This window comes from Bufo bufo, chromosome 3 (genome assembly GCF_905171765.1).
Source record: "Bufo bufo chromosome 3, aBufBuf1.1, whole genome shotgun sequence".
NCBI classification, from domain to species: Eukaryota; Metazoa; Chordata; class Amphibia; order Anura; family Bufonidae; genus Bufo; species Bufo bufo.
In genome coordinates, this window is record NC_053391.1 from 44,884,471 (window position 1) to 44,896,651 (window position 12,181).

The 12,181-nt window shown below is 45.1% G+C and overlaps 1 protein-coding gene across 1 annotated transcript in view; it reads left to right on the forward strand.

Moving 5' to 3' along the window:
* The first annotated feature begins 333 nt into the window (after positions 1-333).
* The window catches only part of BACH1 (BTB domain and CNC homolog 1), a 35,586-nt gene continuing 23,738 nt past the window's right edge, over positions 334-12,181 (forward strand). The window contains exon 1 of the mRNA XM_040423174.1: positions 334-407. The gene's annotated coding sequence lies outside the window, so the exon portion shown is untranslated. The remainder of the gene's footprint in view (positions 408-12,181) is intronic.

Here is a 12,181-nt window from a genome sequence, read left to right on the forward strand (position 1 = left end):
TCTGTACCTCTGACCACCATAGAGCCGTATTATTCGACTTTCTGGGTTACTGGGTGTCAGAATATCACAGTATTTAGCTGCTGTTGGGACACTATAGTAATACTACGGAGGAGTCTGCGAAGCTTGGAGGATTTCTACAGAAAAGGGTTTGGGTGAGTTCCTAGTATGATGCATCATCACAAAGGCGTTTTCTCTCATCAGCTGACTTCCACACGGCCGGCTGGAGCAGATTAGTTGGCAGGACTCTCACTTTCAACTTTTTTCATTATCTCTCTTTCAACATTTCACCAGAACTTTCTCCCCCCCCCCCTCGCAATATATGAGAGTGTCGTCAGGAAAGATCGCCCATAGGACGCGCTGCACCTCATCGACTGCAAGAAAGAGCTGAAGACAGAAGAATTCCTAAGGTAAGCGCTAATATTGCCCTGGTCATTCCTTGTGATTACTGCTAATATTCACCTATAGGGGGCGCATGAAAAATTATGAGTCTAAACACTGCCGAATTCCTACCACAGTCCAAAATGAACTGCTGCGAACACAAAGTGTGATAATTTTGTGTTAAAGGAGTTGTCCGAGATTTCGATATTGATGACGTATTCTCAGGATAGGTCATCAATATCTAATCTGTCGCCGTCCGACTCCCGGCACCTAGTGCTGTTGCCTCTTCCTTGGCCAGTGACGCCATGTTCATCAATCACATGTCAGATGTGCAGCTCAGTTCCATTCAAGTGAAAGCGCCTGAGCTGCAATACCAAGGCTGGCCACTATACAATATATGGCGCTGTGCTTAGTAAGGGCTCATGCACATGAACGTATTTTCTTTCCGTGCCCGTTTTGTTTGTTTTTTGGCGGAAAAAATTCAGCAAAAAAATTGAAGTTACTCCGTCTGCATTCCGCTTCCGTATGTCCGTATTTCTGTTCCGCAAAAAAATAGAACATGTCCTAATACTGTCCGCATTACGGACAAGGATAGTACGGTTCTATAAGGGTCCGTTCACACGTCCGCAATTCTGTTCCGCATTTTGCGGAATGGAATTGCGGACCCATTCATTCATTTCTGCCCGGATCCGGAAATGCGGACCCGCACTTCCGGGTCCGCAATTCCGTTCCCCCAAAAAATAGAACATGTCCTATTCTTGTCCGCAATTAAGTGCCGGCGATGTGCGGTCCGCAAAATGCGGAATGCACATTGCCGTGTCCGTGTTTTGCGCCACTGTATGCACTACTTTTTTTGCGGTGCGGAGGAAAGGACAAAAAACCCACGGAAGCACTCCGTAGTGCTTCCGTGGTGTTCCGTGCCTCCGTTCCGCACTGACCTTCCGGACTGCGGACCCATTCAAGTTAAGAGGTCCACATCCGTGATGTGGTGCGAGAACTGCCAGGGCCCAAATTTTGCAGACCCACTGTTTGCGGGCCACAATACGGGCCCAGCCGGTACACGGTCGTGTGCATGAGCCCTTATACCTGAGTAGGCGTCACTCCTGGTTTTGGCTCACAATAACTGATGGAAATATCTGACCAAATAACTGAAGTGTGAACTCGGCCTAAGCAGCGAGGAGGCCATGGCCCTCACCGGAGCGCTGCGGCCTACTCAAACAGCTGATCAGTAAGGGTGCCAGGTATTGGACTCCCGTCGATCTCATATTAATGACCTATCCTGAGGATAGGTCATCAATATCAGAATCTCAGAAAACCCCTTTGAAGATTAAACTTTAATAATAAAAAACTGAAAAACTTCTTGAACTGAAGTGACTGATCGCACACCAGTGACATGCTCACCATAGAGTCAGACCATCTCACTGCTATGGGGCCTGTGCTAAGAAGAAGCCACCACTAGGGGGAGCACAGTGCAAAGGCATTTTATAGCTTCCACTGAGTTCAAAGGTAACTGTCTAAATTCATATACACGGAGCCCCCTCTAGTGGTGGCTGCAGGCTCCCAGTTTTGTCACGTAAAGGGAATCAGAAGATTTAGAACTGGATTTACTTGTCTGGTGAGAAATATTGTGTTCAGAATGAGCGCCATATCTCTAAGAAACTTGTTCCTACTTAAAATATGTTGGGTTTTCACAGCGAGGGTGATACTGGTGAGCAGTATTAAAGAAATTCAGCCAAAAAATTACTCCGTGTGCATTCCGTTTCCGTATGTCCGTATTTCTGTTCCGAAAAAAAATAGAACATGTCCTAATATTGTCCGCATTACGGACAAGGATAGTACTGTTCTATAAGGGTCCATTCACACGTCCGCAATTCTGTTCCGCATTCTGCAGAACGGAATTGCGGACCCATTCATTTCTATGGGGCCGCACGGTGTGCTGCCCGGATCCAGAAATGCGGTCCGCAATTCCGTTCCCCCAAAAAATAGAACATGTCCTATTCTTGTCCGCAATCTCTAAGACTCCCACCTATCCTCCATACATTTCTATGGGAGTGCCGAAAATAGCGCGAGTGGAGCGCATGGCTATTTTCGGAAGTCCCATCGAAATGAATGGGAAGTGCACTGCACAAGCGAGGCCACCGCTCCATTCCATTCTAACTGTCAAAGTTTTTCTTTTTAAGTCAAATAAAACAGGAAATGGTCTAAAATATAGAAGGCAAAAATTCCGTTTGCAGCCATAGCACAATCCTAAAGTGGTTTTCCAGGTATTCAAAAATGGTGCCTATCCTCAATATCTGATTGAGGTCTGACACCTCCCAACCCTGCCGATCAGCTGCTTGGAAGTAGCTCCGGTGCTAGGAATAGGCTCCATAACTACACAGCTCCGTCCATTGTGTGTTGGATAGAAATGGTGACTACATTGTGTTTGGGAGAAGCTGTAACCAACTGCGTCCACGACATAATGGATGGAGCATAATGGATCCAGCACCGGAGCCGCTCCCAGCATATTGGTGGGGGTAGGGGTTGTCAGACCTCCACCGATCTGATGATGATGACCTATTCTAGAGATAGGTCATCAATTGCTAAATCCTGCAGAATCTGGAGTACCCGTTACAAGTGGGTTGTAACCCCCTCAACACGCACATGCCCTGCCTGGTTATTTTCAAGATCTCAGCTTGTAGGTAATGAACGGGAACCTTTATTGCTTACTTCCAGTAAATACTAATCTGTCTTAGTCATGTGATGGACTCGGCTCGTTACAGCACAGACATTAGAGCTGTGCCTTGGAAGAAGCCAAGCACATGTGTGGCCATCGCATGACCAAGACAGTGTTCCTATTCAGTGACTACAAGCAGAGTCAGGAAGCATATATACATATCTTACAATACTGATACTAATATTTTTCTCTACAAGAAATGAGCTTTATTCTGAAACTGGAGCACCCCTTGAAATACAGACGCCACTGCAGGGTGGTCCCTGCATACAGATTTGTACAGTTTGCATTCAATAGATGCTGTGTAAATCCATACACAGTGAGCTCCCTCTAGTGGTGGGTGCAGGCAGTCATAATTTTACATACGATAGGAGATAAGGATTTGATTGCTGGGGGTTCAAACACTGGGACACCCACTGATGACGAGAACGGGGGTCCTGTTTCCCCCCATATAAATGAAGCGGCAGTCGAGCATGCGCTTGGCAAATCTGCAAAGAAAAGGGGTTAGTCAGCACCTCCCAGTGCGCAGGTGCACGCCGCCATAGCAAATACCTAGAGAAAAAGAGACAATGCAGCAGCACCCTGCAAATCAGATAAAGTACAATAATGCCAAAAATTATGGTGCTAATGCTACGCTTATTTATAAAGTGAGATGCTTGGCCAATGCATTTTGTACAAAACCATCTGAGCCCGTCTGCCGTATGTCAAGGCGATCTCTGTAAGACGGGTCCTAACACCTGTTATGCGCCATAATGGCCGCCATAAAGTTCAGGAAGTGTTGGATCCACATGCATGCTGGGTCCACTCTGCCTTTTACCATTTTTGGTGCCAAAATGGGCTCCATTACAAGAGATGCAGCTACCAACATGCATGCCGACAATGGTGTGGCACTCCAGCGAGTCGTGCACTCCTGATTAGCCTGTCTGCCCCATAGGTTGATTTTAATTTGTTTCAGTATAAAGCTGTAGCCTGCTCTCACTACATTCATTGGAAGCTGTCTAGCACCAGGAAGGGTATAGAGTGGGCTCGGCATGCATGTTGGTACCTGCATCCCTTGTAATGGAGGCCATTATGGCACCAAAAATGGTAAAAAGCAGAGTGGATCCAGCATGCATGTGGATCCAACACTCCCTGAACTTTATGGCGGCCATTATGGCGCATAACAGGTAGTATTTAGTGTTAGGACCCGTCTAACAGAGATCGCCTTGACGTTCGGCAGACGGGCTCAGATGGTTTTGTACAAAATGCATTGGCCAAGCATCTCACTTTTTAAATAAGCGCAGCATTAGCACTAGAATTTTTGTGACTATAGCATTATTGTACTCTATCTGATTTGCAGGGTGCTGCTGCATTGTCTCTTTTTTCTCTATATCACTAGGGTATGCCACCAATGTCTGATAGGTGCAAGTCCCACCTCTGGGACCTGTACCTATCTCTACAATGGAGCCCGTAAAAAGAAGGAGAGCGGACCACGCGTGCGCGGTTGCCCTCCATTCACCTCTATGGGACCGCTGGCTCGGCTATTTCCCTCAGCCCCATAGAAGTGAATGGAGCTGTGACTGCGCTTGCGTCGTAGGCTTCCCATTCATTTCTATGGGACTTAGCGCGTTGCTTGGCTATTTTCGTCACTCCCAAAGAAATGAATAGTGGGTGGCCCTGCATACACGGTCCGCTTCTCTTCACTTTGCTTGGTCCATTATAGAGATAGGTGGGACCTGAACCTATCTGACATTGGGGGCATAGCCTAGTGAGATGGGCCAACCCCTTTAAGCAAGTGGCCACCCTAACCTATCCGGAGTTATGGCATAGACATTATTCTTATAACCAGTGTGGGGGTCTCAGTCCTTAGGACCCCCTATTATCATAACTTCATCAACACTTCAATCAGTGGGACTACGTATCACCCCTGCAGCATACGAACAAGACGCCAGTGCTGTTAGGGCTTGGAAAATGTAGGGTAAACCAATATGGATACCTTTTTTTTTTTTTTTCATTACTTTTTTATTATATTTTTCCCACCCTGGGCAGAGATTAGCCTCCTGTGTAGGAAGAGGTCATTAGCCTGCGGCTGACTGAATTACCGGTGCGGAAAAATGTTGTCCCGTAGATAACAGTTATTGATGCTTCGATGTAGAAAATATACGTGAAGACAAAACCACTACAATATAGCGGTGAGGAACACATATAAATACCATAAGGAGGATTTATCAAAACTGGTGTAAAGTAGAACTGGCTTAGTTGCCCATAGCAACCAATCAGATTCTATCTTTCATTTTCCAAAGGAGCTCTGAAAAATGTAACGTGAAATCTGATTGGTCGCTATGGGCAACTAAGCCAGTTTTCCTTTACACCAGTTTTGATAAATCCCCTCCACGATATGTGCACATATGGCATCTTTATATTTATGTGTCTATGTGGTATGTGCATTTCTCTGTATGGGTTATCTTTTATTATTTTATCCCAGTAGCAGTTTTATTGAGCTACAGACCATAATAATGATGGTATTTTTTAAGAAAAGTTTGCCAGTATTAGGGCAGTGCACGGTGGTACTATTTGTCACTGTATGACGCTGTTATTTTAGCACTGTATGGCAGTAGTATTTAGGCACAGGACATAATAGCAGTATTAAATATGCGGTGTATAATAATAATACAAATATTTTGGCCTTATATGAAACTGTTACTTAAAGGGGTTGTCTCACTTCAGCAAATAGCATTTATCATGTAGAGAAAGTTACTACAAGGCGCTTACTAATGTATTGTTATTGTCCATATTGATTTTTCCATCACATTATACACGGCTCGTTTCCATGGTTACAAACACCCTGCAATCCAGCAGTAGTGGTTGTACTTGCGCACTATAACAAAAAGCACTAGCCTATGTGCGCTCCCACGGTCCCAGCCACCAGAGAGGACGGCGCTTTTTCCTATCGTGTGCAAGCACGACCACCGCTGATGGATTGCAGGGTGGTTGTAACCCCTGGATACGATCCCTGTATAATGTGATGGAAAAATGAATCCAGCCAGCAAAGGAGGCAATATGGATAATAACAATATATTAGTAAGTGCCTTGTATTAACCTTCTCTACATGATAAATGCTATTTTCTGAAGTGACACAACCGCTTTAGGACTGTTTGGTTTTATTTGGTCACAAGGCGTAGTATTGGCAGTATTAATTATGTAGCATTTCTCAGTATTATGCTATGCATGGTGGTATTTTTTAGGCTTCTGTGATGCAGTTACTTTTGCACTGTACGGTAGTATTATTTGGGCACAGAGTATAATAATGGCAGTATTAATTATGCAGCGTTTTACTGCATTAGGCTATGCATGATGGTATTATTTAGCACAATATGACACTGTTGTTTTAGCACTGCATAGCAAGCATTATTTCAGCAGAGGGCATAATAATGATAGTATTAATTATGCAGTATATGGCAGCATTATGCTATGCATAGTGGTATTATTTGGACTTATAAGAAATTGTTACTTAAAGGGAATCTGTCAGCACTCCCAAAATAAAATTTTACATGAACTCGCCATGCCCCTCACGAAATACCTTGGGGTGTCTTCTTTCCAAAATGGGGTCACTTGTGGGGTATTTATACTGCTCTGGCATTTTAGGGGCCCAAAAGCGTGAGAAGAAGTCTGGAATCCAAATGTCTAAAAATGCCCTCCTAAAAGGTACTCATTGGAATTTGGTCCCCTTTGCGCATCTTGGCTGCAAAAAAGTGTCACACATGTGGTATCGCCGTACTCAGGAGAAGTAGGGCAATGTGTTTTGGGGTGTATTTTTACATATACCCATGCTGGGTGAGTGAAATATCTCTGTAAATGACACCTTTTCCATTTTTTTATACAAAGTTGTCAATTTACAGAGATATTTCTCTCACCCAGCATGGGTATATGTAAAAATACACCCCAAAACACATTGCCCTACTTCTCCTGAGTACGGCGATACCACATGTGTGACACTTTTTTGTAGCCAAGATGCGCAAAGGGGCCCAAATTCCAATGAGTACCTTTAGGATTTCACAGGGCATTTTTACGCATTTGGATTCTGTGAGGGGTATGGTGAGTTCATGTAAGATTTAATTTTTTGTCACAAGTTAGTGGAATATGAAAACATGGAAAGAAAAAAAAATAAATAAAAATCAATTTCCGCTAACTTGTGCCAAAAAGAAAAATCTTCTATGAACTCGCTAGCCCCTCAAAAGTGATCTTTATAGCGCCGCAGTGATTTTACGGTGTTTTTGCAGTGATCAGAAAAAATATATATTCTGTCACTGCGGTGGGGCGGACTGAACGCAAGTGTGCGCACAAGATCAGGCCTGAACGGGCGAACACTGCGTTTTTTGTAGAGCCTATAGAGCATGTCCTATTCTTGTCCGCAATTGCGGACAAGAAAAGGCTTTTTCTATATAGTTCTGGCAATGTGCGGATCCGCAAAATGCGGAAAGCAAATTGCCGGTGTCCGTGTTTTGCGGATCCGCGGATCCGCAAAACACATACGGACGTCTGAATGGAGCCTTACAGGGGGTGATCAATGACAGGGGGGTGATCAGGGAGTCTATATGGGGTGATCAGGGGTTAATAAGTGACAGGAAGGGGGGTGTAGTGTAGTGTGGTGATTGGTGCTACTTACAGAGCTGCCTGTGTCCTCTGGTGGTCGATCCAAGCAAAAGGGACCACCAGAGGACCAGGTAGCAGGTATATCAGATGCTGTTAACAAAACAGCGTCTAATATACCTTTCTGGGGTTAAAAAAATCGCATCTACAGCCTGCCAGCGAATGATCGCTGCTGGCAGGCTGTAGATCAACTCGTTTACCTTGCGATCCTGTGAGCGCGCGTTCACAGGAAATTTCGACTGTCGCGAGATGACTCGTATATGCGTCCAGGAGGAATAACCCGGCCGCCCGCAGGACGCATCCCTGCATTAGGCGGTCGGGAGGTGGTTAAGAGCTGCCTCATCATCCTCCTCTCTGCCCTACTTGTCAGGGACTGAGATCCTGAATACAGCTGATAAGATCTTTAGCTGAATTTCTGTAGGAATGGAGTCCATGAGAATACACGAAGTACAGAGAGGACAGACAGGGCAGACTGTGGTGATGGAGACTGCATACAAAAGCTGCTGCTCATTACCAGATCCTTACCTCCGCTCTGTACTTCATGTCTTCTCATGATCTCCATTCCTACAGAAGTTCAGGTGAAGATCTTATTAGCTGTATTTAGGATCATAATCCCTGACAAGCAGAGCAGAGAGGAGGATGAGGCAACTCTTTAGCTCAGTGCTGTGAAGTAACTTGTCCTGCTGTGTGGTTAGGACAGGCTTTGTGTGTACTAATAGGATGGCGGCCATTTTATTTCTCCTAATGATTGTTCCCTAGACAAAACGAGCCATTATAACTAATAAAAAGTATTTGGAAATATATTTATAAAGTAATAAAGTAATATTTTAAGTATCTACATTATCTTAATTCCCGGAGAACCCCATCAAGCAGTGTTTGGTGGTATTTGGGTGCAGAGGACAATATCGGCAGTATTAATTATGTAGCATTTGACAGTATTATGCTATGCATGGTGGTACTTTTTAGGCTTGTATGATGCAGTTAATTTAGCACTCTATTTTTATGGCAGTATTATTTGAGCACAGGGCATAATGAAGATGGTATTAATCATGAAGTGTTTGGCAGTAATATGCTAATCATGGTGGTATTATTTGGCCTTGTATGACACTATTTTTTAGCACTGTATAGCAAGTATTATTTCAGCACAGGGCATAATAACGACGATATTGATTATGTAGTGTTTGGCAGCACTATGCTATGCATGGTGATATTCTTTGACCTTGGATGACACTGGTATGTGTATGGCGTTACAGTATTAAAGCACGGCATGGTTGCTGACACTGTATGACTCTGTTAGTAGCTCTGGCAGGTATAACACACAGTAACATAGCCGTATACTATGCCGCCCCGTCTGGATAGGACAGCACACAGTACAGGGCTCTGGATCCAGCGTGGCGGCTGTGTAGTTGGGCAGGAGTGCGCGCTTCAGTTGCATTTCTGGTAACTGTTGTGGTGTGATGAAATATTGTGAGTTACACAAGGGCTTCGGACATGTAGCAAGGGACTGCTGATTCATCCCGTGTCAGCAGCAGCACAGTGAGTCAGCAGCCCTGGCAGTCTGTGGTTTCCCTCTTTGCTATTTTCTGTTTTATGCAATCTGATTCACAGAGACTGGAATGTAGGGACATGAAACACATCCAAAACAATGGCCTGCTCCCCCCTTCATGCCGCCCTCCCCACCTGCACTGCAGGGTGACACGTCACAGCACTTATGCCCAATGTGACGCTGCAATGGGTCAAAAGGGTAGATTTATCAAAATTGGTGTGAAGGAAAACTGGCTTAGTTGCCCATAGCAACCAATCAGATTGAGCCTTTCATTTTCCAAAGGAGCTCTGAAAAATGAAAGCTGGAATCTGATTGGTCGCTATGGGCAACTAAGCCGTTTTCCTTTACACCAGTTTTGATAAATCTCCCCCTATAGCATTTATCATTGAGATTTATAAAAAAAAACTGGCTTAGTTGCCCATAGCGACCAATCAGATTCCACCTTTCATTTTTCAGAGCTCCTTTGGAAAATGAAAGCTGGAATCTGATTGGTTGCTATGGGCAACTAAAACAGTCTTACTTTGCACCAGTTTTGATAAATCCCCCCATAATACCTCTGTATTATGGCATGTCACATTTTTGTTTTTGTATAGCTGGATCTTACATGTCTTCTAAAACTGAGAGGCAAGAGCCCCCCCCCCACCCCACAACAAACTTTATCAAAACTGGTGTAAAGGAAAAATGGCTTAGTTGCCTATAGCAACCAATCAGATTCCACCTTTCATTTTCCAAAGCTGCTCTGAAAAATGAAAGCTGGAATCTGATTGGTTGCTATGGGCAACTAAGCCGTTTTCCTTTACACCAGTTTTGATAAATCTCCCCCCAGTGCCAGTTGAACACAGACTTGCCAACTTTTACTAGGTCCTTTGCAGGAGCAGTGAAAGTGCGGTGTATGAAGGGCATCACCAGACATTTTTTTTAGGATTGACACGCCCATTTTGTGACATCACTCCCCTATTCTCACTGCGTCATGCCCCCTTCAATGTACATTTGGGTGTTTTATGATGCAGCATCCCGATGCCACATGCAACAGAAATTCATGGAGGGCTACTTTTCATGGGGACCCCTGGGGGATTCACCAGCTCGCCCATGAGTCTGGGAAGTCACCCCATTCTCCAGGAACCTAACGCCCATTCCCGGAGAGTTGGCATTATGGTTTAAGTGCCCAATCATGAAAATAGAGGTCCTGGCGAATGGAGCGGCAGCTCACGACAATCTTGTGAATATGGTGTATAAAAAAGCAGGGTTTATGAAAATTGACTCTAAAAGTGCTCATTTGGGGGGCATTCCAGGGCCAGAGCTTAAAGGGCACCTGTCAGCAGTTCTGTACCTATGACACTGGCAGCTGAAGGCATCTGTGTTCATATGTGCCCGCATTGCTGAGAAAAATGTTGTTTTATTATATGCAAATGAGCCTCTAGGAGCAACGGGGGCGTTGTCGTTACACCTAGAGGCTCAGCTCTCTCTGCAAACTGCCGCGCCCTCTGCACTTTGTATGACCAGGTGTTATCACGTTTACACTGCCTGGTCCTGTCAATCATAGTGCGGTGGTTGCAGAGAGAGCAGAGCCTCTAGGTGTAATGGTAACGCCCCCATTGCTCTTAGAGGTTAATTTGCATATATTAAAACATAATTTTTCTCAGCAATGCGGGCACATGTGAACATGGGACCAACACAGACACCTTCAGCTGCCAAGGGCACATGTAACAGGTCAGCCAGTGTCATCGGCACTTTTATATATATCTTTTGGGGATTTAAAGGGGTTGTCCAGTTTCATGAATTTGATGACCTATCCTCAGGGGTCTGACTCCCGCCACTCCCAGCCGATCAGCTGTTTGAAGGAGCAGCGGTGCTTTTTGTAAGCACGGCGTCTTCCTCAGTGTTCACCCGCAGCATCGGTGCAGTATAATTACAGCTGTTCGACCCCCTATACTTGAGCGGCAGAGGAAATTGCCATTACACTGCACTGCTGCTACAATCTGTGAACCTTCAGCCTACAACTCCCAGGATGCGGACCGGCTCGGCTGTTCTTCTAACTCCCATAGAAGTGAATGGAGCACTCTGGGAGTTGTAGTTTCAGTACACCTGGAGGTTGCTCATCCCTGACCTAGACGGCGATCAGGTAAACACCTGAACATTCTGGCACTAATTCATTCCTATGGGGAAAAAATGCCGGATCCGGCATTCAGGCAAGTCTTCAGTTTTTTTCAACAGAGATAAAACCGTAGCATGCTACGGTTTTCTCTTTTGCCTGATCAGTCAAAACGACTGAACTGAAGACATCCTGATGCATCCTGAACGGATTACTCTCCATTCAGAATGCATGGGGATATACCTGATCAGTTCTTTTCCGGTATAGAGCCCCTAGGACGGAACTCTATGCCGGAAAAGAAAAACGCTAGTGTGAAAGTACCCTAAGGGGGTGCAGCACTGCAGGAGCACCGTGACCTCTTCAAACACCTGCCGATCTAAAAATCATGAAACTGGAATACCTCTTTAAATTTAGGGTACTTTCACACTAGCGTTATTCTTTTCCGGCACTGAGTTCCGTCCTAAGGGCTCAATACTGGAAAAGAACTGATCAGTTTTATCTCCATGCATTCTGAATGGAGAGAAATCCATTCAGGATGTCTTCAGTTCAGTCACTGAACGGCGTCTTGGACAGAGGAAATTCTCTCCGTCCGAAATTCCGGATCAGTTGCCGGATCCGGCATTAATTTACATTGAAATGTATTAGTGCCGGATCCGGCATTAAAAATACCGGAATGCCGGTGTTCTGCCAAATCTCTATACCTTGCGAAAAGTCTATACCGGAAGTGACGCGGCCGCGCAGGAATCAGCTGGAGGAGGGTGTGCACGGCGCTGCGCACATCCACTGGCTTAGGAAAGAATTGTTGCAGCGCCGCGATAGAAGT